Raw genomic sequence first — 20,862 nt, forward strand, 5'->3', positions numbered from 1 at the left:
ATATTGGTGACAATTTGAGGTTTTTTTAAAAAACATTAAAAATTGTAATTAGGAAATGCCTAACAAAAGGTTGATTTCTCTAATTTAATTGTTGTAGATTTTGTTTTGGTAACAGGGAGCTATGGGAAATGACTCTTGTCTTAAGTAAACATCATATGAGGTGATTCACAAAGTATATCGTATGTATTGAGAGTTATTTGGCTGTTAACGACATCAGATGGGAAATTTACAATGCAATAGTGGCATGAGAAAATTCATGGCATTCATGTAGATAAAATAATTGGTTCGGGATGAGCATATTTTCCCTAAGAATGGAGTAACATGGAATATTTTTCAAAGTGCACTTGAAAGAACATTGTTTGTTGTCCTGGCGGGAGGAAATATGCTTTGTCACAGGTCATATTGATGACTTTAAGGATATTACGGATTGGATAAGCATTGGTCAATTGATACAACCAAATAATGTTGCTTTTTACTGCTTTAAGGGCATGCAAATTGGTGAGAACTTTAGCTTGAAATTCATACCATTGCAATTATGGGGTTAATACGCCTGAATGTTACAGTGATAACGAGTGGCAATAACAAGCTTAGATAAGGGGGGGAAAGGAGAAATTCTCCAAAATCCAGAATCTGGCTTAGAAACAGGTTATGCTAGGCGCTTTGGGTTTTGACACGATGTGTTGGTGCATGAATTCTGGGAAATTTTGGGGAATTGGGGACCCCATATGTAAAACAAGTTCGAGACAAATGTGTAAGTAGGCTCTATTTGGCGCTGGATGCCAAAACTCTAGTGGGGCCTTTCATGTTTTGAAACAAGTGACGCTTTAGGTAAATGGGTTGTCCATTAACAAAATGGGATAGGAAAAATTTGACGGTGATCGAGGATTGCCAACTTTAATGTGGGGAGTGAGCAGTGCCGTGTTATTTTGGTTCATAGAATTTGGACTCAAGGCGACGTGATAAAGGCCATAGGCGTCATGTTGCATAAAATAGGCGTGGAGGAATTTGTCTTACAAATAGGGGAGATTATCTTATCACCTGGATGGAGTGGAAACAAATTTGGATGGCCGCGTTAAAAGGTGATTGGCATGCTATTTGAGGGAATTGGGATTTTCCAAAAAAAAAAAAAAAAACTGATAGGGGGCCATTAGGTCATGGCGTCTGGGAAAATAAAAACCTTAGATGTGAAACTATTGCCACCTCAATTCGGGGAACAAACAGCTAAACTGATAGCATTAAAAAGGATATAACTTTGTGTAAAACTTGAAGGTAATTTTTACAAACGGTTAAAATGCTAGAGTGGGGGTGGGTATATTAAAGGATCTACTATTGAATGCAGGGTGGATCCAGACCTTCCGGAATGTGGGGTATTCATGGCGTCCTCGAGAATTTGTGGATTTTCTCCGGGTACTCCAGTTTACTCCCACAAAATGAAATTATGGATGCTAGACTGGTTGAACACACTAAATTCTTCTGTTTATGAGTGTGAGCGTGAATGATAGTTTGTCTTTTTGTGTTTTTTGATTGGCAGGCCACCGAGACATATTCTATCAATAAAGAAAATAATTTGGGCTTGAGTCAAGGGAAGTCCTATGTCTCGACAAGAGGGAGGTGGCCTTGCTACAACGGCACTATAAGGCTTATGGTTTAAATCTATATGCATACCTACATATCCATTTCAAAAGATACATATAGATTTTATTTTATTTTTATTAGATCATATAGATATCATTCCACGATATGGAATTCCAGAAACTATCTATAGTGATAAGGGCTCCCATTTTGTTAATATAATAGTTGCCTACCATCCACAATTGGCAGACCTTATATGAAGTCCTGTTTGGTAGAACTTACAAATTGCTATTATTCACTACACAATGACAATTGGATGATGAGGCAAATCTATAATTGAAAAAAAAACACACACACCAAATTTAGACTATCAGAGGGAGATTTTGTTTCTCAAACAGGAAACGGACGAAGTGACGGTGATTCTTGAAGACTGGATGCTGATACGCAGCATAAAAGAAGTAACATCGGAGCAACGCAAAGTGGGAGGGTCCTTGTTACTGAAAGGGGACACGGATGCACCTTTCCCACAGTAAGAAGTTTTTCTAAATTGAAACGTTCAAGAGGAAAACTCCCTAAACAAAGACAAAAAGTCATGTTGAAAACAATTATTGCTTTTGGGGCAATGAGATTAATGATGATTGTGATTCTATTCCTCTCCACAGTAGGGTTGTTTTCTCCAGTTGGAGAGAAAGGCGGAGGCGTTTCAATTGAGGATACACCTTCTTACGGGAGGGTAAACATTCACATTTACATTTGATTAACATTACCGACTAAATCAAATTTCCAGACATGCATTCGAGATTGAAAATATATATTTGGACTCGGCGATGTCCCGGTTGCCATACAAGGGGTCAATCTATGGTGGGAAATATGTGTGGTACATTAACAGCAAAAAATTGAAGATTGGGAAAAGCCTTGTTGCAGAGATTGGTCAAGATTGGAAAGCTTGGACTGACATATTAACCTGTGAAATTTATTTCTGAAACAGGGATTTCCCAAACGGGGGATAATTGGGAGCTGTTAATGGAGTGTAAAGAAGGCAAGCACTATGTGGAGCTACTTTGGTAAAAGGGTGGTCTCAATTGAAACATTGAGGGGACGGGTAAGATAAACTTTCTGACTTAATAAAATACGGGAAACACCAATATTAATTGAAAAGATTATTGCTCAGCAAGCAATACCATAAAACTATAGGGAACTCTTATATTGGGTTTGACATCTCCATATAGTTTCAATTGAGACTAAACCATCTTACAAAGGATTAGAATAAACTACCAGACAAGGGAAAATACGATGGGATCTAACAACTCCCTCAATCACCATTCTTTTGGGGAAAAGTGTTTTTACAAATGAAAAAACGTGTCCTACTTGTTCAGAAAAAAATATTGAAACAGTGTTCATCCTGTTACGCAGTAAATAAGAAGTCAATTTTTCCACTGTTTAATCATTTTACCTGCTTAAACCTTACAGGGCATGAATTGAAGCTGGGGGCGATAAATGAGACGTGGTGTACCGGCGTTCTAAAACAAACTACACCCCTGATACCACGTTCTGGCCTATGGTGGCGGGGTGGTAGATAAATTATACGACTCCTGCCGAAACGCGGCAGGACTAGGTACTTTGGTCTCACTGCTCTTACCGGTGTCTGTTTTTCCATCCACAGTGGAGGAGATACAATTGGCGGCTCAGAATTTGGAGGTGCTGAAGGGTCGACCCTCCCGACATCGTCGAGAGGCATGGAGGGAAGGAGATCCAACATACATTGATGCGATTGGCATCCCCCGGGGCGTACCAGATGAGTATAAGCTGGCTAATCAGATCGCAGCAGGTTGGGAGTCTATCTTCCTTCTAATCACCCCAAACAAAAATGTGGATAGAATAAATTACTTACATTACAATGTCCAAAACTGCTGTGAGCATCATGTCCCAGATCTTTTTTCGACATTTCATGGGTGTCCATCTGCTGGAGCACTGTGTTCACGGCCATACCACCCTGAAAAGGCCCGATCTCGTCCGATCTCGGAAGTCAAGCATGGTTCGGGCCTGGTTAGTACCTGTTAGGGATCTACCAGGTACTGTGAGCATCATGTCCCAGATCTTTTTTCAACATTTCATGGGTGTGCATCTGCTGGTGCAGTACTGCTCACGGCCGTACCACCCTGAAAAGGCCCGATCTCATTTGATCTCGGAAGCCAAGCATGGTTTGGGCCTGGTTAGTACCTGTTTGGGAGACCGCTTGGGAATACCAGGTGCTGTGAGCATCATGCCCCGCATCTTTTTCGACATTTCAAGGGTGTCCATCTGCCGGTAACGTACCGCTCACGGCCATACCACCCTGAAAAGGCCCGTTCTCGTCTGATCCCGGAAGCCAAGCATGGTTTGGGCCTGGTTAGTACCTGTTTTGGAGACCGCTTGGGAATACCAGGTACTGTGAGCATCATGTGCCAGATCTTATTTTCGACATTTCATGGGTGTCCATCTGCTAGCAAAGTACTGCTCACGGCCATACCACCCTGAAAAGGCCCGATCTCGTCTGATCTCGGAAGCCAAGCATTGTTTGGGCCTGGTTGGTACCTATTTGGGAGACCGCTTGGGAATACCAGGTGCTGTGAGCATCAAGTCCCAGATCTTTTTTCGACATTTCATGGGTGTCCTTCTGCTAGTTCATTACAGCTCACGGCCATACCACCCTGAAAAGGCCCTGTCTCGTTTGATCTCGGAAGCCAAGCATGGTTCAGGCCTGGTTAGTACCTGTTTGGAAGATCGCTTGGGAATACCATGTGCTGTGAGCATCACGCCCCGCATCTTTTTCGACATTTCATGGGTGTCCATCTGCTAGTGCAGTACCGCTTACGGCCATACCACCCTGAAAAGGCCCGATCCCGTCCGATCTCGGAAGCCACGCATCGTTCGGGCCTGGTTAGTACCGGTTTGGGAGACCGCTTGGGAATACCAGGTGCTGTGAGCATCATGCCCCGCATCTTTTTCAACATTTCATGGGTGTCCACCTGCTGGTGTGGTATTGCTCACGTTCATACCACCCCGAAAAGGCCCGATCTCGCCCGATCTCGTTCGATCTCGGAAGCCAAGCATTGTTCGGCCTGGTTAGTATCTGATTGGGAGACCGCTTGGGAATACCAGGTGCTGTGAGCATCATGCCCCGCACCTTTTTTGACATTTCATGGGTGTCCACCTGCTGGTGTGGTATTGCTCACGGCCATACCACCCTGAAAAGGCCCGATCTCATCCGATCACGGAAGCCAAGCGTAGTTCGGGCCTGGTTAGTACCTATTTGGGAGACCGCTTGGGAATACCAGGTGCTGTGAGCATCTTGTCCCAGATCTTTTTTCGACATTTCATGGGTGTCCTTCTGCAAGCGCAGTTCCGCTCACGACCATACCACCCTGAAAAGGCCCTGTCTCGTCTGATCTCGGAAGCCAAGCATGGTTCGGGCCTGGTTAGTACCTGTTTGGGAGACCGCTTGGGAATACCAGGTTCTGTGAGCATCACGCCCCGCATCTTTTTCGACATTTCATCGGTGTCCATCTGCTGGCACAGTAGCGCTTACGGCCATACAACCCTGAAAAGGCCCGATCCCGTCCGATCTCGGAAGCCACGCATCGTTCGGGCCTGGTTAGTACCGGTTTGGGAGACCGCTTGGGAATACCAGGTGCTGTGAGCGTCATGCCCTGCATCTTTTTCGACATTTCATGGGTGTCCACCTGCTGGTGCACTATTGCTCACGGCCATACCACCCCGAAAAGGCCCGATCTCGTCCGATCACGGAAGCCAAGCATGGTTTTGCCTGGTTAGTACCTGTTTGGGATACAGCTTGGGAATACCAGATTCTGTGAGCATCATTCCCCGCATCTTTTTCGACATTTCATGGGTGTCCATCTGCTGGCGCAGTACCGCTCACGGCCATACCACCCTGAAAAGGCCCGATATCGTCCGATCTCGGAAGCCGAGCATAGTTCGGCCTGGTTAGTACCTGATTGGGAAACCGTTTGGGAATACCAGGTTCTGTGAGCATCATTCCCCGCATCTTTTTCGACATTTCATGGGTGTCCATCTGCTAGTGCAGTACCGCTCACGGCCATACCACCCTGAAAAGGCCCGATTTCGTCCGATCTCGGAAGCCAAACATGGTTCGGCCTGGTTAGTACCTGATTGGGAGACCGCTTGGGAATACCAGGTGCTGTGAGCATCATGCCCCGCATCTTTTTCGACGTTTCATGGGTGTCCATCTGCTAGTGCAGTACCGCTCACGGCCATACCACCCTGAAAAGGCCTAATCCCGCCCGATCTCGTCCGATCTCGGAAGCCAAGCATGGTTCGGCCTGGTTAGTACCTGATTGGGAGACCGCTTGGGAATACCAGGTGCTGTGAGCATCATGCCCCGCATCTTTTTCGACATTTCATGGGTGTCCATCTGCTAGTCCAGTACCGCTCACGGCCATACCACCCTGAAAAGGCCCGAACTAGTCCGATCTCAGAAGCCAAGCATGGTTCGACCTGGTTAGTACCTGATTGGGAGACCACTTGGGAATACCAGGTGCTGTGAGCATTATGCCCCGCATCTTTTTCGACATTTCATGGGTGTCCATCTGCTAGTGCAGTACCGCTCACGGCCATACCACCCTGAAAAGGCCCGATCTCGTCCAATCTCGTCCGATCTCGGAAGCCAAGCATGGTTCGGCCTGGTTAGTGCCTGATTGGGAGACCGCTTGGGAATACCAGGTGCTGTGAGCATCATGCCCTGTATCTTTTTCGACATTTCTTGGGTGTCCATCTGCTAGTGCAGTACCGCTCACGGCCATATCACCCTGATAAGGCCCGATCTCGCGCGATCTCGTCCGATCTCGGAAGCCAAGCATAGTTCGGCCTGGTTAGTACCTGATTGGGAGACCGCTTGGGAATACCAGGTGCTGTGGGCATCATGCCCTGCATCTTTTTCGACATTTCATGGGTGTCCATCTGCTAGTGCAGTACCGCTCACGGCCATACCACCCTGAAAAAGCCCGATCTCGTCTGATCTCGGAAGCCAAGCACGGTTCGGCCTGGTCAGTACCTGATTGGGAGACCACTTGGGAATACCAGGTGCTGTGAGCATCAAGCCCTGCATCTTTTTCGACATTTTATGGGTGTCCATCTGCTAGTGCAGTACCGCTCACAGCCGTACCACCCTGAAAAGGCCCGATCTTGCCCGATCTCGGGAGCCAAGTTGGTTTGGCCTGGTTAGTACCTGATTGGGAGACCGCTTGGGAATACCAGGTGCTGTGAGCATCATGCCCCGCATCTTTTTCCACATTTCATGGGTGTCCATCTGCTAGTGCAGTACAGCTCGCGATTATACCATCCTATAAAGGCCCGATCTCGCCCGATCTCGTCCAATCTTGGAAGCCAAGCATGGTTCGGCCTGGTTAGTAACTGATTGGGAGACCGCTTGGGAATACCAGGTGCTGTGAGCATCATGCCCCACATCTTGTTCGTCATTTCATGGGTGTCCATCTGCTAGTGCAGTACCGCTCACAGCAATACCACCCTGAAAAGGCCCGATCTCGCCCGATCTTGTCTGATCTCGGAAGCCATGCATGGTTTGGCCTGGTTAGTACCTGATTGGGAGACTGCTTGGGAATACCAGGTGCTGTGAGCATCATGCCCTGCATCTTTTTCGACATTTCATGGGTGTCCATCTGCTAGTGCAGTACCGCTCACGGCCATACCACCCTGAAAAGGCCCGATCTCCTCCGATCTCGGAAGCCATGCATGGTTTGGCCTGGTTAGTACCTGATTGGGAGACCGCCTGGGAATACCAGGTGCTGTGAGCATCATGCCCCGCATCTTTTTCGACATTTCATGGGTGTCCATCTGCTAGTGGATTGGATTGGATTGGATAACTTTATTCATCCCGTATTCGGGAAATTACATTGTGGCAGGTAGCAAGAGGGTGATTAGACAGAATAAACAGCATCAATCATTAAAATCATCAAATCATTAAAACATAAAAGCCGCAAAACACAAAACGAACAAGAGTGGACAAAGCTACCGTGGCCGCCGGCTGCCGCTTAAACAGCGCCATTTGGTTGCGGTAACTGAATCGGACTCAAAAAGACATTGTAGAGTTGGACAAAAACTGGAACCCCACAGAACAGCAAAGCAAAAAGCACAAAGTACAAAGCAAATCAAAGTAAATGGAATCATCAAATCATTAAAACATAAAAGCCGCAAAACACAAAACGAACAAGAGTGGACAAAGCTACCGTGGCCGCCGGCTGCTGCTTAAACAGCGCCAATTTGGTTGCGGTAGCTGAATCGGACTCAAAAACGACCTTGTAAATTGGGCAAAAACTGGAACCACACACAGGAAGTCTTCCACGAGATGGGGAACTGCTGCAGACTGTGACCAAGGTGGAGAATACGCTCTTGCAAGCTTATTTGCACAGTTACTCAGTAGTCTGAAGCTGAAGAAAACAGCAGCAGGGCAGAAAATCTCGACTCCGTCGCTGTTAGGGGCCTACAACTCTTCCATCCCATCCCACGATGGAATGGTTGGTCAGAAGCGTTGCCTCTTCTCCCAGCACTTATATCCAGCTCCAGACCTCCGGCGGTACCGAGGTATTGCTCCTTCTGCTGCGTATTGTGACAGATAGTTCCATGTGTGTGACAGCGTAGGCATGGCTGGCTGGTCCCCCGAACAAAAAAGAAGTGGCCGAAAAATGCCAGGCTAACAGAACAAGGAAAGTTGTAAAAACATTAAAGTAAAAAGTATAAAGTACAAAGTAAAGTAAAAAAGAATGCTTTAGGAAATATTAAAATGTCATTTAAAAAAAGATAGAAGAGCTGTAAAACATGAAAAACATAAGAGTCTGACACCCTTGGTGCAGAGCTACTGCCACAGGCTTCCGCTTGAACGGCGCCATCTTGGCAGTACCGATCACGGCCATACCACCCTGAAAAGGCCCGATCTCGCACGATCTCGTCCGATCTTGGAAGCCAAGCATAGTTCGGCCTGGTTAGTACCTGATTGGGAGACCGCTTGGGAGACCGCTTGGGAATACCAGGTGCTGTGAGCATCATGCCCCGCATCTTTTTCGTCATTTCATGGGTGTCCATCTGCTAGTGCAGTACCGCTCACGGCCATACCACCCTGAAAAGGTCCGATCTCGCCCGATCTCGTCCGATCTCGGAAGCCAAAGATGGTTCGGCCTGGTTAGTACCTGATTGGGAGACCGCTTGGGAATACCGGGTGCTGTGAGCATCATGCCCCGCATCTTTTTCGACATTTCATGGGTGTCCATCTGCTATTGCAGTACCGCTCACGGCCATACCACCCTGAAAATGCCCGATCTCGTCCGATCTCGGAAGCCGACCATGGTTCGGCCTGGTTAGTACCTGATTGGGAGACCGCTTGGGAATACCAGGTGCTGTGAGCATCATGCCCCGCAACTTTTTCGACATTTCATGGGTGTCCATCTGCTAGTGCAGTACCGCTCACCGTCATACCACCCTGAAAAGGCCCGATCGCGCCCGATCTCGTCCGATCTTGGGAAGCCAAGCATCGTTCGGCCCGGTTAGTACCTGATTGGGAGACTGCTTGGGAATACCAGATGCTGTGAGCATCATGCCCCACATCTTTTTCGACATTTAATGGGTGTCCATCTGCTAGTGCAGTACCGCTCACGGCCATACCACCCTGAAAAGGCCCGATCTAGTCCGATCACGGAAGCCAAGAATAGTTCGACCTGGTTAGTGTCTGATTGGGAGACTGCTTGGGAATACCAGATGCTGTGAGCATCATGCCCCACATCTTTTTCGACATTTAATGGGTGTCCATCTGCTATTGCAGTACCGCTCACGGCCATACCACCCTGAAAAGGCCCGATCTCGCACGATCTCGTCCGATCTTGGAAGCCAAGCATAGTTCGGCCTGGTTAGTACCTGATTGGGAGACCGCTTGGGAGACCGCTTGGGAATACCAGGTGCTGTGAGCATCATGCCCCGCATCTTTTTCGTCATTTCATGGGTGTCCATCTGCTAGTGCAGTACCGCTCACGGCCATACCACCCTGAAAAGGTCCGATCTCGCCCGATCTCGTCCGATCTCGGAAGCCAAAGATGGTTCGGCCTGGTTAGTACCTGATTGGGAGACCGCTTGGGAATACCGGGTGCTGTGAGCATCATGCCCCGCATCTTTTTCGACATTTCATGGGTGTCCATCTGCTATTGCAGTACCGCTCACGGCCATACCACCCTGAAAATGCCCGATCTCGTTCGATCTCGGAGCCAAGCATGGTTCTGCCTGGTTAGTACCTGATTGGGAGACCGCTTGGGAATACCAGGTGCTGTGAGCATCATGCCCCGCATCTTTTTCGACATTTCATAGGTGTCCATCTGCTGGTGCAGTACCGCTCACGGCCATACCGCCCTGAAAAGGCCCGATCTCGTCCGATCTCAGTAGCCAAGCATGGTTCGGCCTGGTTAGTACCTGATTGGGAGACCGCTTGGGAATACCAGGTGCTGTGAGCATCATGCCCCGCATCTTTTTCGACATTTCATGGGTGTCCATCTGCTGGTGCAGTATCGCTCACGGCCATACCGCCCTGAAAAGGCCCGATCTCGTCCGATCTCAGAAGCCAAGCATGGTTCGGCCTGGTTAGTACCTGATTGGGAGACCGCTTGGGAATACCAGGTGCTGTGAGCATCATGCCCCGCATCTTTTTCGACATTTCATGGGTGTCCATCTGCTAGTGCAGTATCGCTCACGGCCATACCACCCTGAAAAGGCCCGATCTCGTCCGATCTCGGAAGCCAAGCATGGTTCGGCCTGGTTAGTACCTGATTGGGAGACCGCTTGGGAATACCAGGTGCTGTGAGCATCATGCCCCGCATCTTTTTCGACATTTCATGGGTGTCCATCTGCTATTGCAGTACCGCTCACGGCCATACCACCCTGAAAATGCCCGATCTCGTCCGATCTCGGAAGCCGACCATGGTTCGGCCTGGTTAGTACCTGATTGGGAGACCGCTTGGGAATACCAGGTGCTGTGAGCATCATGCCCCGCATCTTTTTCGACATTTCATGGGTGTCCATCTGCTAGTGCAGTACCGCTCATGGCCATACCACCCCGAAAAGGCCCGATCTCGCCCGATCTCGTCCGATCTCGGAAGCCTAGCATGGTTCGGCCTGGTTAGTACCTGACTGGGAGACCGCTTGGGAATACCAGGTGCTGTGAGCATCATGCCCCTCATCTTTTTCGACATTTCATGGGTGTCCATCTGCTAGTGCAGTACCGCTCACGGCCATACCACCCTGAAAAGGCCCTATCTCGACTGATCTTGGAAGCCAAGCATGGTTCGGGCCTGGTTAGTACTTGTTTGGGAGACCGCTTGGGAATACCAGGTGCTGTTGAGCAGGCGAAAGAACATAGTGCTGCCTCTGTGTACAACTCAACCATGATCATGAAGGTGGTTCACCTAGGGTGAGGCTCAGCCATTGCACTCCCGGCCATGCTGACCCCTGCGAATTCCCCAAATGTGGGAATCTTGACTGCACAATTTCTGAGAGTGGGGGACTGCGTCCGCGCTCTCCCCTGATAATTTGTTAAATTGCCTATTAACTGGAGGGTACTTTCTATTTAACATGCACCCAAATCCAACAAAGTTGATATCATTCTCACACGCTGCATTCCATGTATTGATTGAACGTTGGCATTCCTTTGGGTTCTGTGATCCTTTAAAAATGGCCACACAACGATCTTTACAACAAGGCCAAGGTGATAGAGGCATAACTGAAAATTGTAGTATTTTCTTCTTCAAATCATTTTTGTGTTTGCATCAATCACTGGTTTTCAATTCTTGTGTATTTTGCCTGTGAGGTGATTGTTCAATCCAGTTATAATTTATATCATTTGAATTAAATATCTTTTAAGTGGACAATACTAGTTGAATTGTGAGTTGATCGATTTTGTGACATACTAGTGGAAAGTTGTCTTTGTTCATCACAAGTGCAGGGTACAGGAAGTAATACATTAAGCAGGGGCTGGTGATTTGTTTTCATTATTTGCAAATAATGTTCAATGTCAGGTTTAGAACCATATACATTCAATAACTTCGGATCAGAGGTAGCACACGCAGAGTCGGCTTGATGAGATTTTCAAAGACATCAGCCGAGGGAGGGGTCGGGAGGAGCCAGCGCTTGGAGATGAGTCCATCTCCTTGCCTGACCAGTTCCAATCCCCTACCTACCTCCAACAGAGTAGCCCCTTTTATTAACAAAGGGTCATGTGACCTAGGTACAAACTTAAGGCGGGACGAAGTGACACAAAGAAATGGGCGTGTCTTAGTAAATGACGTGCCCCTAACTCATAGGTGTTATGAAGGAAACTTACCACTAGGCTCTGCAAAATTCTATCCTAGTGACTATACAGCATAAAAGTATAAAGAATACATTCTATACTTCACATTTCCCCCCTATAGTTACTTTGAAAGAATTTTCATGAAATACATAAATTTATATCCCTCCTATCCAGATTCTAGAATACAAATATCATCAGCATTATTTATCAAGGGGTATGGAAAACAATAAAATCACTTGTCAAGGCAGAGGCAAAAACTTGAGGTAATTTTAGGGTTGTCCGAGAAAAATCCGTCTGCGTCCCTCTTTATGAGCGGACACAGTTTTTAAGTCAAAACAAGTACAATAACCCGAAGCACTCGACATACCGAGACTCGTCCCACTTTGAAAGAGTGGAAGAATCTCCATTATGATTTGCCACGCGGTTATACTGTATGTCATTGTAAGTTACCAGCATGTACTAGATAGTATTTCGAATCATAACTTTCATACATAGAAAATACAGAACCGTAAAAAAATCGCAAGTGAGGGAGTTGCAAATTTAAACAGAATCGAGAACCACGACCCGTGTTGGCCAAAGCTTCAGCTATAGCCCGAGTCATGTATTGGTTTCATCTGGGATGAAGGTGCAGCAGTGTTCTCCCATCATGGCACACGCATCTCCATCATTGGCTCCATCCTCCTGCAACTCCATTTCCCTTAGGGCTTTTAAATCATCGGCTATACCCTGTAGGGCCAGGATCAGTTTGGTTAATCCACACTCGTGTAACAGTTCAATGTCTTTACATAACTTTACCCACTCGGATTCGGCAAAGTTGCGACAGTATGATTTTCTGGGGGGGTGGACCACTTGTAGTCACGACGGAACACCACCACCCCAGATTGAATCATGTGGTTTGAATTGCACTGATTTTGGTCTCTTATCGCTTACTGTTATGTTCATTACCCTTAAAAGGAATGCATCTCATCTGCCTCACTGCAGATTTAAGCGCGACGTCTAGACCCAGTGAATTCAGGATGTCAGGATACCACACATCTTCTTCATAGTAGTTCTCCAGATTGTTCTTTTCATACCAATTCACTCTCCTCTGTAATAGGAGTATGTCACCATCTTGTTTTCCAACTAGAGTCTCAGTGGGCGGGGCGTTCAGACACGCCCAGGCAGTCACTGACAGTGCAGTCACTGTGATGTAGGTGGCAACAGCTTTCACTGTGGCCTATGTGTAGAGGTGCAAAGTCTATGGAAGCTCAAGGTTAAGTGAGGGGTGCTCGTGGCAGGTGAGTAGACTGATGAGTTTTTACGGACAAGGGTTTTGATACCGTCCAACTTCCAGTCTACTCAGAGTCACCTGTGTCTCGAACCACCTTGACCTGAGATTGGTGAATCTACGTATACCTCTCAGCAATCTTTGCAGCAGTGGAGGTTGGTGAGTTGGGCCACGAATGGGTCTTCCCATCGTGGAGAGAACCAGGACTTCCTATTTATGACTCGGATCAGCATCCAGTCACCTGGCTTCATCACCTCCTGCAAAGTAGACAAAAGGGAATCACGGCAGCTTGCCTGTTCTTTGGACAAGTTTCTCCATACATGTTACCATCCATTCTGTGATTAGGTCTGCCTTGCCCTTAGCCTTTTGTCAAGTTTCACCTTCCCATAGAGGGTGTTGAAATGGTCTTCCATGAACATTTGTTTGCTCTACCAGTCCCACACTCTTTGGACGTTGTCCTCGTTTGGGCCTGAGGTTACCTTGCACACCATGACTGCAACAAATCAAACAACAAAAAATTAAAAGTAGGTATTTAGACCTCTGGGACATGGAACACACACTGTACCATGTCCGTCATCCCCCCTGTTGAGACATGGTTCAATCCATGGCTCAATTTTGGAATAATTTTTGGGAGGCACGCTAGGCCTTTAGCTGTGTACAGGTCTTCTGCAGACTGTTCTGTGTTCTTTCTGTATAGATGCATTTCTACATTATGTGATGCAATGTTTTGCCTTTCAATTAGTACTGTTTTTTACTCAGTTTTTGTTGTTGTGAATACTGTGCAGTAAGTGTTTGCGCTGCTGCTTTAGCTGCTGTCGTCTTTAGCGCGTGCTCAACACCTGCATACGGCCACTTGGTTGGGCTTAATTCTCAACCGAAGAAAAATCACAACAATCTTACTTATTCAATCACTTTGTTTGCGAAAATCTAAATGTCTTATCACTCAAAATTAGATGTACTAGCTGTTATTCTATTTTGATCACTGCTTCCATGTTAACATCAAAAACTATATTTGATTTTTCCTTTCCTGCAATTACACAAATTAACTAATCATGCTAAAAATAGGAAAAATACAAAGAGCAAACCAGGCTGCTTTCTCCTCAGGAAAACAGCTTTCCCGCTCTCTGCAACAGTGACATTCACATCAATTAATATCCAGAAACAAATGTAAACATTTATAATTCTGAAAAGAATTGAACCTACTAAAATGTAACCACCCCTTGTTTATTAGGGTTAATATTTTCGAGCATAATTGTCCGTTAGGGACAAATTCATTACTTATAAATCGCATACTAATCAAGTCCCAATTCAATTAACAATGTGTATCGCGTTGCATATTAAACTCAATTGTTTGAAATTCAAAATATCCCAAACTAGTAGTCTTTTTTTATCAAATGTAATATTCCATTGTCTTTGGAGTTTGCCAATCATCTCCTTTAAAACTTTCTTAATCATCATTTTCCAATAATCTGGCATAAAATCAAAATTTAGTTACATATCTATCCATTGTAGTCTCTCTAATTGTTTACTTTAAAAATCTGTAAGAAGGTTTGTTCTCAATTGAAACGCTTTCACTTTTTATGGAGACAATAAAACCAATATAAAAGTTCCTTATGGTTTATGGCATTGCTCCTCGAGCAATAATCTTTCCAATCAATATTGGATGCTTTCCATTACGTCTGATCGCGTCAATAAGCTTATCTTACCTGTCTCCTCAAACGTTTCAACTGAGAGAACCTCCTTACAGTGCAAAGATGGATCTGCATCCTCCGCTATTTTCATGTCTGCTGTTTGGTCAGCAAGAGTTGTACGGACGTTCTCATTTTGGGTTGCTCGTGCGTCTTCTCCATGTTTCCTGTTGAGAAGCACAGTCTCCTTCTGCTAACCCAAATTCAATCCATTTCTTTAAAGTTTTTTCTTTTACGCATATAGCCAGATTAGTCCTTTTGTCAATTCAGTCAATTAATCTGTTAACACAATTTGGATGCCATTATCCCTATAAATCAATGGTACTTTGGAATTTCATATGATGCACTGTTTTTGTTTTTCTCAGTGCTTCAAAATTTCGCATTGCAGATTTGTTCCTCCAATCCAATGCATTATCATCAAAAAATTTCTTTGGACTAAACAATTTTCCTTGATTTTTCATCGCCATCCAAAAAGGCTTATTGGCGATTTCAGAAATTGATTTCAAATTTCCAATCCTTCGCTGCCATCCTTGAAAAGGGCTTATTGGCAGTTTCAGAAATTGATTCCAATTTGCTAAATCCTTTTCCACCTTGATATCTAAGGGATCAATTATATCTTGGTGGATGGCCAATCAAAAACACAAAAAGACAAACAACCATTCACGTTCACACTCATTCATAATCAGACATCAGTGGTCTGCAAATTTTTTTTTTTTTCACTAGTGGAGAGCGCCATCCCTGAAAAGGGCTTATTGGCAGCTAACCACCTTTTGCTGTCCTATCAGCACTAATCGATCTCAAAAGAACTAGGTTAATAGTCATTAATATGACTCACACTAAAGCATATTTCATCTAGTGATGGAAAAACAATGAATTATATTTCGTGCACTAAACATGATTCATCTTATTCCATCCTATAGAAATCATGCTTATCCTAAATTAATTATTTTATCTCAACTTTTATCTAAACTTTACCTAATAATTTGGATCAATGCCATTTCTGCATTGTAAACTTCTCGTTTGATATCATTAATAATTTGGATCAATGCCATTTCTGCTTTGTCTTCATTTAATAATTTGGATGATTCTTAATACTTAAATCTGAATCACAAATCACTCTCATATTGCTAAATTAGCTATGAGGATAGCTAAATTGCACTAGCGGAATCCCTATTGAATTCCTATCCGCTCCAAGAAGGCGGTTATATTTAAAATAAGAGCAATTTTCTGGGCTCACTATTACCATAATTAAAATTGAGGAAAAATAACCTTTCACTAAGAATTTCCTTATATAAATTTCAGTGTTTAATAAAGGACCCATAATTTGTGACTAATATATCATAACATTATCAACTATCTGTCTCTCTCTCTCTCTCTCTACATCTCTGTCTCTCTCTACATCTCTGTTTCTCTCTCTCTCTCTACATCTCTCTGTCTCTATCTTTCTCTCTGTTAACTTTCTCTCTCTACCTGTCTCTCTCAGTCCCCCACCCCTCGCTGTTTGTGCAGGGGGTGGGGGCCTGGGCTGGTGGGGGCTCTCTCCCTATGGCCCCACCGTGGGGTGCTTTGAGAGCATTGTGCAATCTATTGAGGAGGCCACCCCCCTTTCTTTGCGTCGGAGTTGGTTGAGTTGGCCCATCCTCCGTCTCGTTGCGTCGGGGGAGTGTGAACTGCTGGAGAATGACCATTTGCTACGCTCTTCTTTGTTTTAGCGGCTCTTTTTTGGTCGGCCATCTTCTCCCTGCCATGTGCTCATCCTTTGGTCGGCCATCTTCTCCCTGCCATGTGCTCATCCTTTCTTCTACCCCCGCTCGCATCTCTTCTTTTGTTCTAGGGACGCCCCGTCTCAATTTATTATCTCTTAAATACTTGTTTTCTAAGCTTATTTATTCGCCTAAGTAGCTTTTTTCCTTTGTTTACAGCTTTTTTTACTTCTAAATTCCTTTGAATAGTTTGCAAAGGTTCCACTAACAATTTCCCCAAACCATGTGCTTTGTTCTCTCTGTGACTCTGATTCTTTACTATTTTGCAAGGCCTGCGCGCGTCACGGCGTATTTCAGGTTCATATATATATATATATCCTTTCGGTTGATATATATATATATATATACTTCATATGAAGATTTCTTTTATCAAGCGCTTTTACTCATCAGGTGCTGTATTTTTGGAAGGTTTCCCTTATTTTTAACAATCTCCAAAAATCCTTTACGAGGGATTCTTTCACCCTCTAGTCTAAACCGCGTCACCAGTTTTCCTTACGAATGTCACCTATGGCCGAAGTGTACATTCGCCGCATATCTTGTGTATTCCCTTTATTATTTTTTTTTGACATACATACTCCCCAACGATATGCAAATATTTCCTATTTATGGAACGTTTTTCTTCGACTTTTTCACGAGAGGAAAAACGGGATTTTCACCAGCCTTGTTATATATAAATTTTAAACAGCCCTACCGTCTCTTGTACGTGCATCCTCTCTCCGGCCGGGTTCCTTCTTCAAACGGGCCGCGATCGACCGAAAAGCCCCCTCTTTCAAAGTAAGAGGGCTGACGTCAGTAATTCTTGGCCTTCAGTCCACCGCGGTCCGAGAAATTCAGAAATGAATCCCCGGGTTTTTCGGCACCAGAAAATGTCAGGTTTAGAACCATATACATTCAATAATTCGGATCAGAGGTAGCACACGCAGAGTCGGCTTGATGAGATTTTCAAAGACATCAGCTGAGGGAGGGGTCGGGAGGAGCCAGCGCTTAGAGACGAGTCCATCTCCTTGCCTGACCAGTTCCAATCCCCTCCCGACCTCCAACAGAGTAGCCCCTTTTATTAACAAAGGGTCATGTGACCTAGGTACAAACTTAAGGCGGGACGAAGTGACACAGAGAAATGGGCGTGTCTTAGTAAATGACATGCCCCTAACTCATAGGTGTTATGAAGGAAACTTACCACTAGGCTCCGCAAAATTCTATCCAAGTGACTATACAGCATAAAAGTATAAAGAATACATTCTATACTTCACAGCCCCGCTATTTTTTCCTTACCAAACAGTACTTTCCCGCAGCCACGGTCTTAAATATATCCCCGTTATCCGAGGGAGCCCCCACTATTTTCCCAAAATAGTATTTTTAACTTCTCCCCGGCCTTATTTTGCCATTAGTGTCTGTGGAACAAGCTGTTACACTTTTATCCACTCACATATTATTTATATATGTATATTACCTCTATGCATTAGTGCATATATTATCCTGCATTCTATGCATTTTAAGCTGGCCAGCAAACCCATATTTATTTATCCATAAATATAGCTGTGTAATATTTTTAAAGCGCTTTGTCTTTCCAATTTTTTCCAATCCTTACAAGTTAGACGTATTTTTTGGATCGTCATCCAAACCCGCCTTATAACACGTGTTTCCCATATTTTACTTTTATTTTTTGTAGTGAGTTTGTGTGCCTCACACAGTTAACTCTATTATTTATTATTATTATTAATATTATTATTATCTATTCGACTGTATCGACTGTATCTCCTAGGCCTTTCCTAATTTTACTGCAGAAACCACACAAACACCATACAACGTATATTCGTGCCTACCCTTTAGACACAGGACACTCCCCGGCCCCAATATTGTACCTCTAGTACAATATATTCGTGCCTACCCCTGAGACACAGGACACTTTCCAGCAAAGTGCCCCACCGTACCTGCCCTTGACTAGTATAAACACAGGGTTTTATCGCCGTCACCCAGGACGCGAAACCAGCCCAACAATGGACCTCACATACAATGTCCCTTTAACGCATTTGGAAACACCTTCACAACATGCAGACATTAATGTGGACTTACCCGAGATCCATCAGATGTCTCCCTCCAGCAGGAAAAGTCTTCAACCGCCGAGAATCCAGGCGCCCCCGTCGAAAAACTCCGGCCCACCAAGGGTTTTGAAGACGCCGTGCGCACGGTCACTTACCAGATGTCGAACAGCAGCGCCTGGGTTCTCGCTCCGGTATATTGACCTCCATGGCTCAGAAGGACCAAAATGTCAGGTTCATTAATAATTACCTTCGTCCGTAATTATCAATAACTGCAGGAAGACATCTTATTCAATTATTGACATTTAATTAAATAGAAATGGATACAACAGATAAAAGCCTCCGGAGGGGAGCGTTACAGCAAGTGTCACCTTACAACTTCCGAACGTCTTCCCGAATAGACGTTTTCGTCCCATTCTTATGGTCACAAGTTACAGAGTTGTTGATCATTCCATCACGTATGAGTAAAAACAACATCTGGGACTACAATAACAATCAAAGTATTTTACTAATAACAAAAACAGGGACTAGACCTAACAACATGTAGATTAGAGTAATTATACAACCTCCTTGACCTAAGAATCATATAATATAATCATAATCATATAATCGTTACATACAGAAAAACCCGAAGTGTACGGTTACATAACGATAACAATATTCTTGTTATTGTCCGAATAGCCCTGTCCTCGTCACCAAGGGCCCACCAAATCTCAAGGACCCAGATTGGGTGGATTATCTGTATAACCATCCTGGAACATGCTGTCCAGGTTAAAGATGACTTGGTGTGACCTCAACACTTTTGAAAAACAGAAAGAGAATGATTTAACAAAGTAATGAATTAATACAGAGAAAAGAAAGAGAATGATTTAATAAAGAAATGAATTAATATAACTATTATAATAGTAAAACAGAACAAACCCAACAGACACCCATGAAATGTCGAAGAAGATGCGGGGTATGATGCTCACAGCACCTGGTATTCCCAAGCGGTCTCCCAATCAGGTACTAACCAGGCCGAATCATGCTTGGCTTCCGGGATCGGACGAGATCGGGCCTTTTCAGGGTGGTATGGCCGTGAGCGGTACTGCTTTTGCAGATGGACACCCATGAAATGTCGAAAAAGATGCGGGGTATGAAGCTCACAGCACCTGGTATTCCCAAGCGGTCTCCCAATCAGGTACTAACCAGGCCGAACCATGCTTGGCTTCCGAGATCGGACGAGTTCGGGCCTTTTCAGGGTGGTATGGCCATGTGAGCGGTACTGCTCATGCAGATGGACACCCATGAAATGTCGAAAAAGATGCGGGGTATGATGCTCACAGCACCTGGTATTCCCAAGCGGTCTCCCAATCAGGTACTAAACAGGCCGAACCATGCTTGGCTTCCGAGATCGGGCGAGATCGGGCCTTTTCAGGGTGGTATGGCCGTGAGCGGTACTGCACTAGCAGATGGACACCCATGAAATGTCGAAAAAGATGCGGGGTATGATGCTCACAGCACCTGGTATTCCCAAGCGGTCTCCCAATCAGGTACTAACCAGGCCGAACCATGCTTGGCTGCCGAGATCGGACGAGATCGGGCGAGATCGGGCCTTATCAGGGTGGTATGGCTGTGAGCGGTACTGCTCTTGCAGATGGACATCCATGAAATGTCGAAAAAGATGCGGGGTATGATGCTCACAGCACCTGGTATTCCCAAGCGGTCTCCCAATCAGGTACTAAACAGGCCGAACCATGCTTGGCTTCCGAGATCGGACGAGATCGGGCCTTTTCAGGGTGGTATGGCCGTGAGCGGTACTGCACTAGCAGATGGACACCCATGAAATGTCGAAAAAGATGCGGGGTATGATGCTCACAGCACCTGGTATTCCCAAGCGGTCTCCCAATCAGGTACTAACCAGGCCGAACCATGCTTGGCTGCCGAGATCGGGCGAGATCGGGCCTTTTCAGGGTGGTATGGCCATGAGCGATACTGCACTTGCAGATGGACACCCATGAAATGTCGAAAAAGATGCGGGGTATGATGCTCACAGCACCTGGTATTCCCAAGCGGTCTCCCAATCAGGTACTAACCAGACCGAACCATGCTTGGCTTCCGAAATCGGACGAGATTGGGCCTTTTCAGGGTGGTATGGCCGTGAGCGGTACTGCTTTTGCAGATGGACACCCATGAA

At 45.4% G+C, this 20,862-nt stretch overlaps 1 non-coding gene and 32 pseudogenes across 1 annotated transcript; 26 read left to right on the plus strand and 7 right to left on the minus strand.

Annotated features, from left to right (window-relative positions):
• The first annotated feature begins 3,713 nt into the window (after positions 1-3,713).
• On the plus strand, positions 3,714-3,833 carry LOC144188585 (5S ribosomal RNA; annotated as a pseudogene).
• A 56-nt stretch (positions 3,834-3,889) lies between these two features.
• LOC144185696 (5S ribosomal RNA) lies at positions 3,890-4,009 on the plus strand (annotated as a pseudogene).
• A 58-nt stretch (positions 4,010-4,067) lies between these two features.
• Positions 4,068-4,187, plus strand: LOC144181826 (5S ribosomal RNA; annotated as a pseudogene).
• Positions 4,188-4,420: 233 nt separating this feature from the next.
• LOC144182011 (5S ribosomal RNA) lies at positions 4,421-4,540 on the plus strand (annotated as a pseudogene).
• A 241-nt stretch (positions 4,541-4,781) lies between these two features.
• On the plus strand, positions 4,782-4,901 carry LOC144183075 (5S ribosomal RNA; annotated as a pseudogene).
• A 57-nt stretch (positions 4,902-4,958) lies between these two features.
• On the plus strand, positions 4,959-5,078 carry LOC144186837 (5S ribosomal RNA; annotated as a pseudogene).
• Positions 5,079-5,134: 56 nt separating this feature from the next.
• LOC144185117 (5S ribosomal RNA) lies at positions 5,135-5,254 on the plus strand (annotated as a pseudogene).
• Positions 5,255-5,660: 406 nt separating this feature from the next.
• On the plus strand, positions 5,661-5,779 carry LOC144189120 (5S ribosomal RNA; annotated as a pseudogene).
• Positions 5,780-5,835: 56 nt separating this feature from the next.
• Positions 5,836-5,964, plus strand: LOC144191212 (5S ribosomal RNA; annotated as a pseudogene).
• Positions 5,965-6,020: 56 nt separating this feature from the next.
• LOC144184899 (5S ribosomal RNA) lies at positions 6,021-6,139 on the plus strand (annotated as a pseudogene).
• Positions 6,140-6,195: 56 nt separating this feature from the next.
• On the plus strand, positions 6,196-6,324 carry LOC144185041 (5S ribosomal RNA; annotated as a pseudogene).
• A 56-nt stretch (positions 6,325-6,380) lies between these two features.
• Positions 6,381-6,509, plus strand: LOC144187005 (5S ribosomal RNA; annotated as a pseudogene).
• Positions 6,510-6,565: 56 nt separating this feature from the next.
• Positions 6,566-6,684, plus strand: LOC144182873 (5S ribosomal RNA; annotated as a pseudogene).
• Positions 6,685-7,099: 415 nt separating this feature from the next.
• On the plus strand, positions 7,100-7,228 carry LOC144187184 (5S ribosomal RNA; annotated as a pseudogene).
• Positions 7,229-7,284: 56 nt separating this feature from the next.
• Positions 7,285-7,403, plus strand: LOC144189792 (5S ribosomal RNA; annotated as a pseudogene).
• A 1,301-nt stretch (positions 7,404-8,704) lies between these two features.
• LOC144185587 (5S ribosomal RNA) lies at positions 8,705-8,833 on the plus strand (annotated as a pseudogene).
• A 56-nt stretch (positions 8,834-8,889) lies between these two features.
• LOC144189462 (5S ribosomal RNA) lies at positions 8,890-9,008 on the plus strand (annotated as a pseudogene).
• Positions 9,009-9,622: 614 nt separating this feature from the next.
• LOC144185588 (5S ribosomal RNA) lies at positions 9,623-9,751 on the plus strand (annotated as a pseudogene).
• A 56-nt stretch (positions 9,752-9,807) lies between these two features.
• Positions 9,808-9,925, plus strand: LOC144183121 (5S ribosomal RNA; annotated as a pseudogene).
• A 56-nt stretch (positions 9,926-9,981) lies between these two features.
• LOC144190353 (5S ribosomal RNA) lies at positions 9,982-10,100 on the plus strand (annotated as a pseudogene).
• A 56-nt stretch (positions 10,101-10,156) lies between these two features.
• LOC144189323 (5S ribosomal RNA) lies at positions 10,157-10,275 on the plus strand (annotated as a pseudogene).
• Positions 10,276-10,331: 56 nt separating this feature from the next.
• On the plus strand, positions 10,332-10,450 carry LOC144189143 (5S ribosomal RNA; annotated as a pseudogene).
• Positions 10,451-10,506: 56 nt separating this feature from the next.
• LOC144189463 (5S ribosomal RNA) lies at positions 10,507-10,625 on the plus strand (annotated as a pseudogene).
• A 56-nt stretch (positions 10,626-10,681) lies between these two features.
• On the plus strand, positions 10,682-10,810 carry LOC144186506 (5S ribosomal RNA; annotated as a pseudogene).
• A 57-nt stretch (positions 10,811-10,867) lies between these two features.
• LOC144186862 (5S ribosomal RNA) lies at positions 10,868-10,986 on the plus strand (annotated as a pseudogene).
• An 18-nt stretch (positions 10,987-11,004) lies between these two features.
• Positions 11,005-11,167, plus strand: LOC144187298 (U1 spliceosomal RNA). Its single transcript, XR_013324843.1, has one exon. It is a non-coding gene; the product is annotated as a U1 spliceosomal RNA (small nuclear RNA).
• Positions 11,168-19,650: 8,483 nt separating this feature from the next.
• On the minus strand, positions 19,651-19,769 carry LOC144181762 (5S ribosomal RNA; annotated as a pseudogene).
• A 56-nt stretch (positions 19,770-19,825) lies between these two features.
• On the minus strand, positions 19,826-19,944 carry LOC144182047 (5S ribosomal RNA; annotated as a pseudogene).
• Positions 19,945-20,002: 58 nt separating this feature from the next.
• LOC144190148 (5S ribosomal RNA) lies at positions 20,003-20,121 on the minus strand (annotated as a pseudogene).
• Positions 20,122-20,177: 56 nt separating this feature from the next.
• LOC144182999 (5S ribosomal RNA) lies at positions 20,178-20,306 on the minus strand (annotated as a pseudogene).
• Positions 20,307-20,362: 56 nt separating this feature from the next.
• LOC144187469 (5S ribosomal RNA) lies at positions 20,363-20,481 on the minus strand (annotated as a pseudogene).
• Positions 20,482-20,537: 56 nt separating this feature from the next.
• LOC144190670 (5S ribosomal RNA) lies at positions 20,538-20,656 on the minus strand (annotated as a pseudogene).
• A 56-nt stretch (positions 20,657-20,712) lies between these two features.
• On the minus strand, positions 20,713-20,831 carry LOC144183724 (5S ribosomal RNA; annotated as a pseudogene).
• Positions 20,832-20,862: the final 31 nt, after the last annotated feature.

The sequence above is a fragment of the Stigmatopora nigra genome, unplaced genomic scaffold, assembly GCF_051989575.1.
Source record: "Stigmatopora nigra isolate UIUO_SnigA unplaced genomic scaffold, RoL_Snig_1.1 HiC_scaffold_24, whole genome shotgun sequence".
Taxonomy (NCBI): domain Eukaryota; kingdom Metazoa; phylum Chordata; class Actinopteri; order Syngnathiformes; family Syngnathidae; genus Stigmatopora; species Stigmatopora nigra.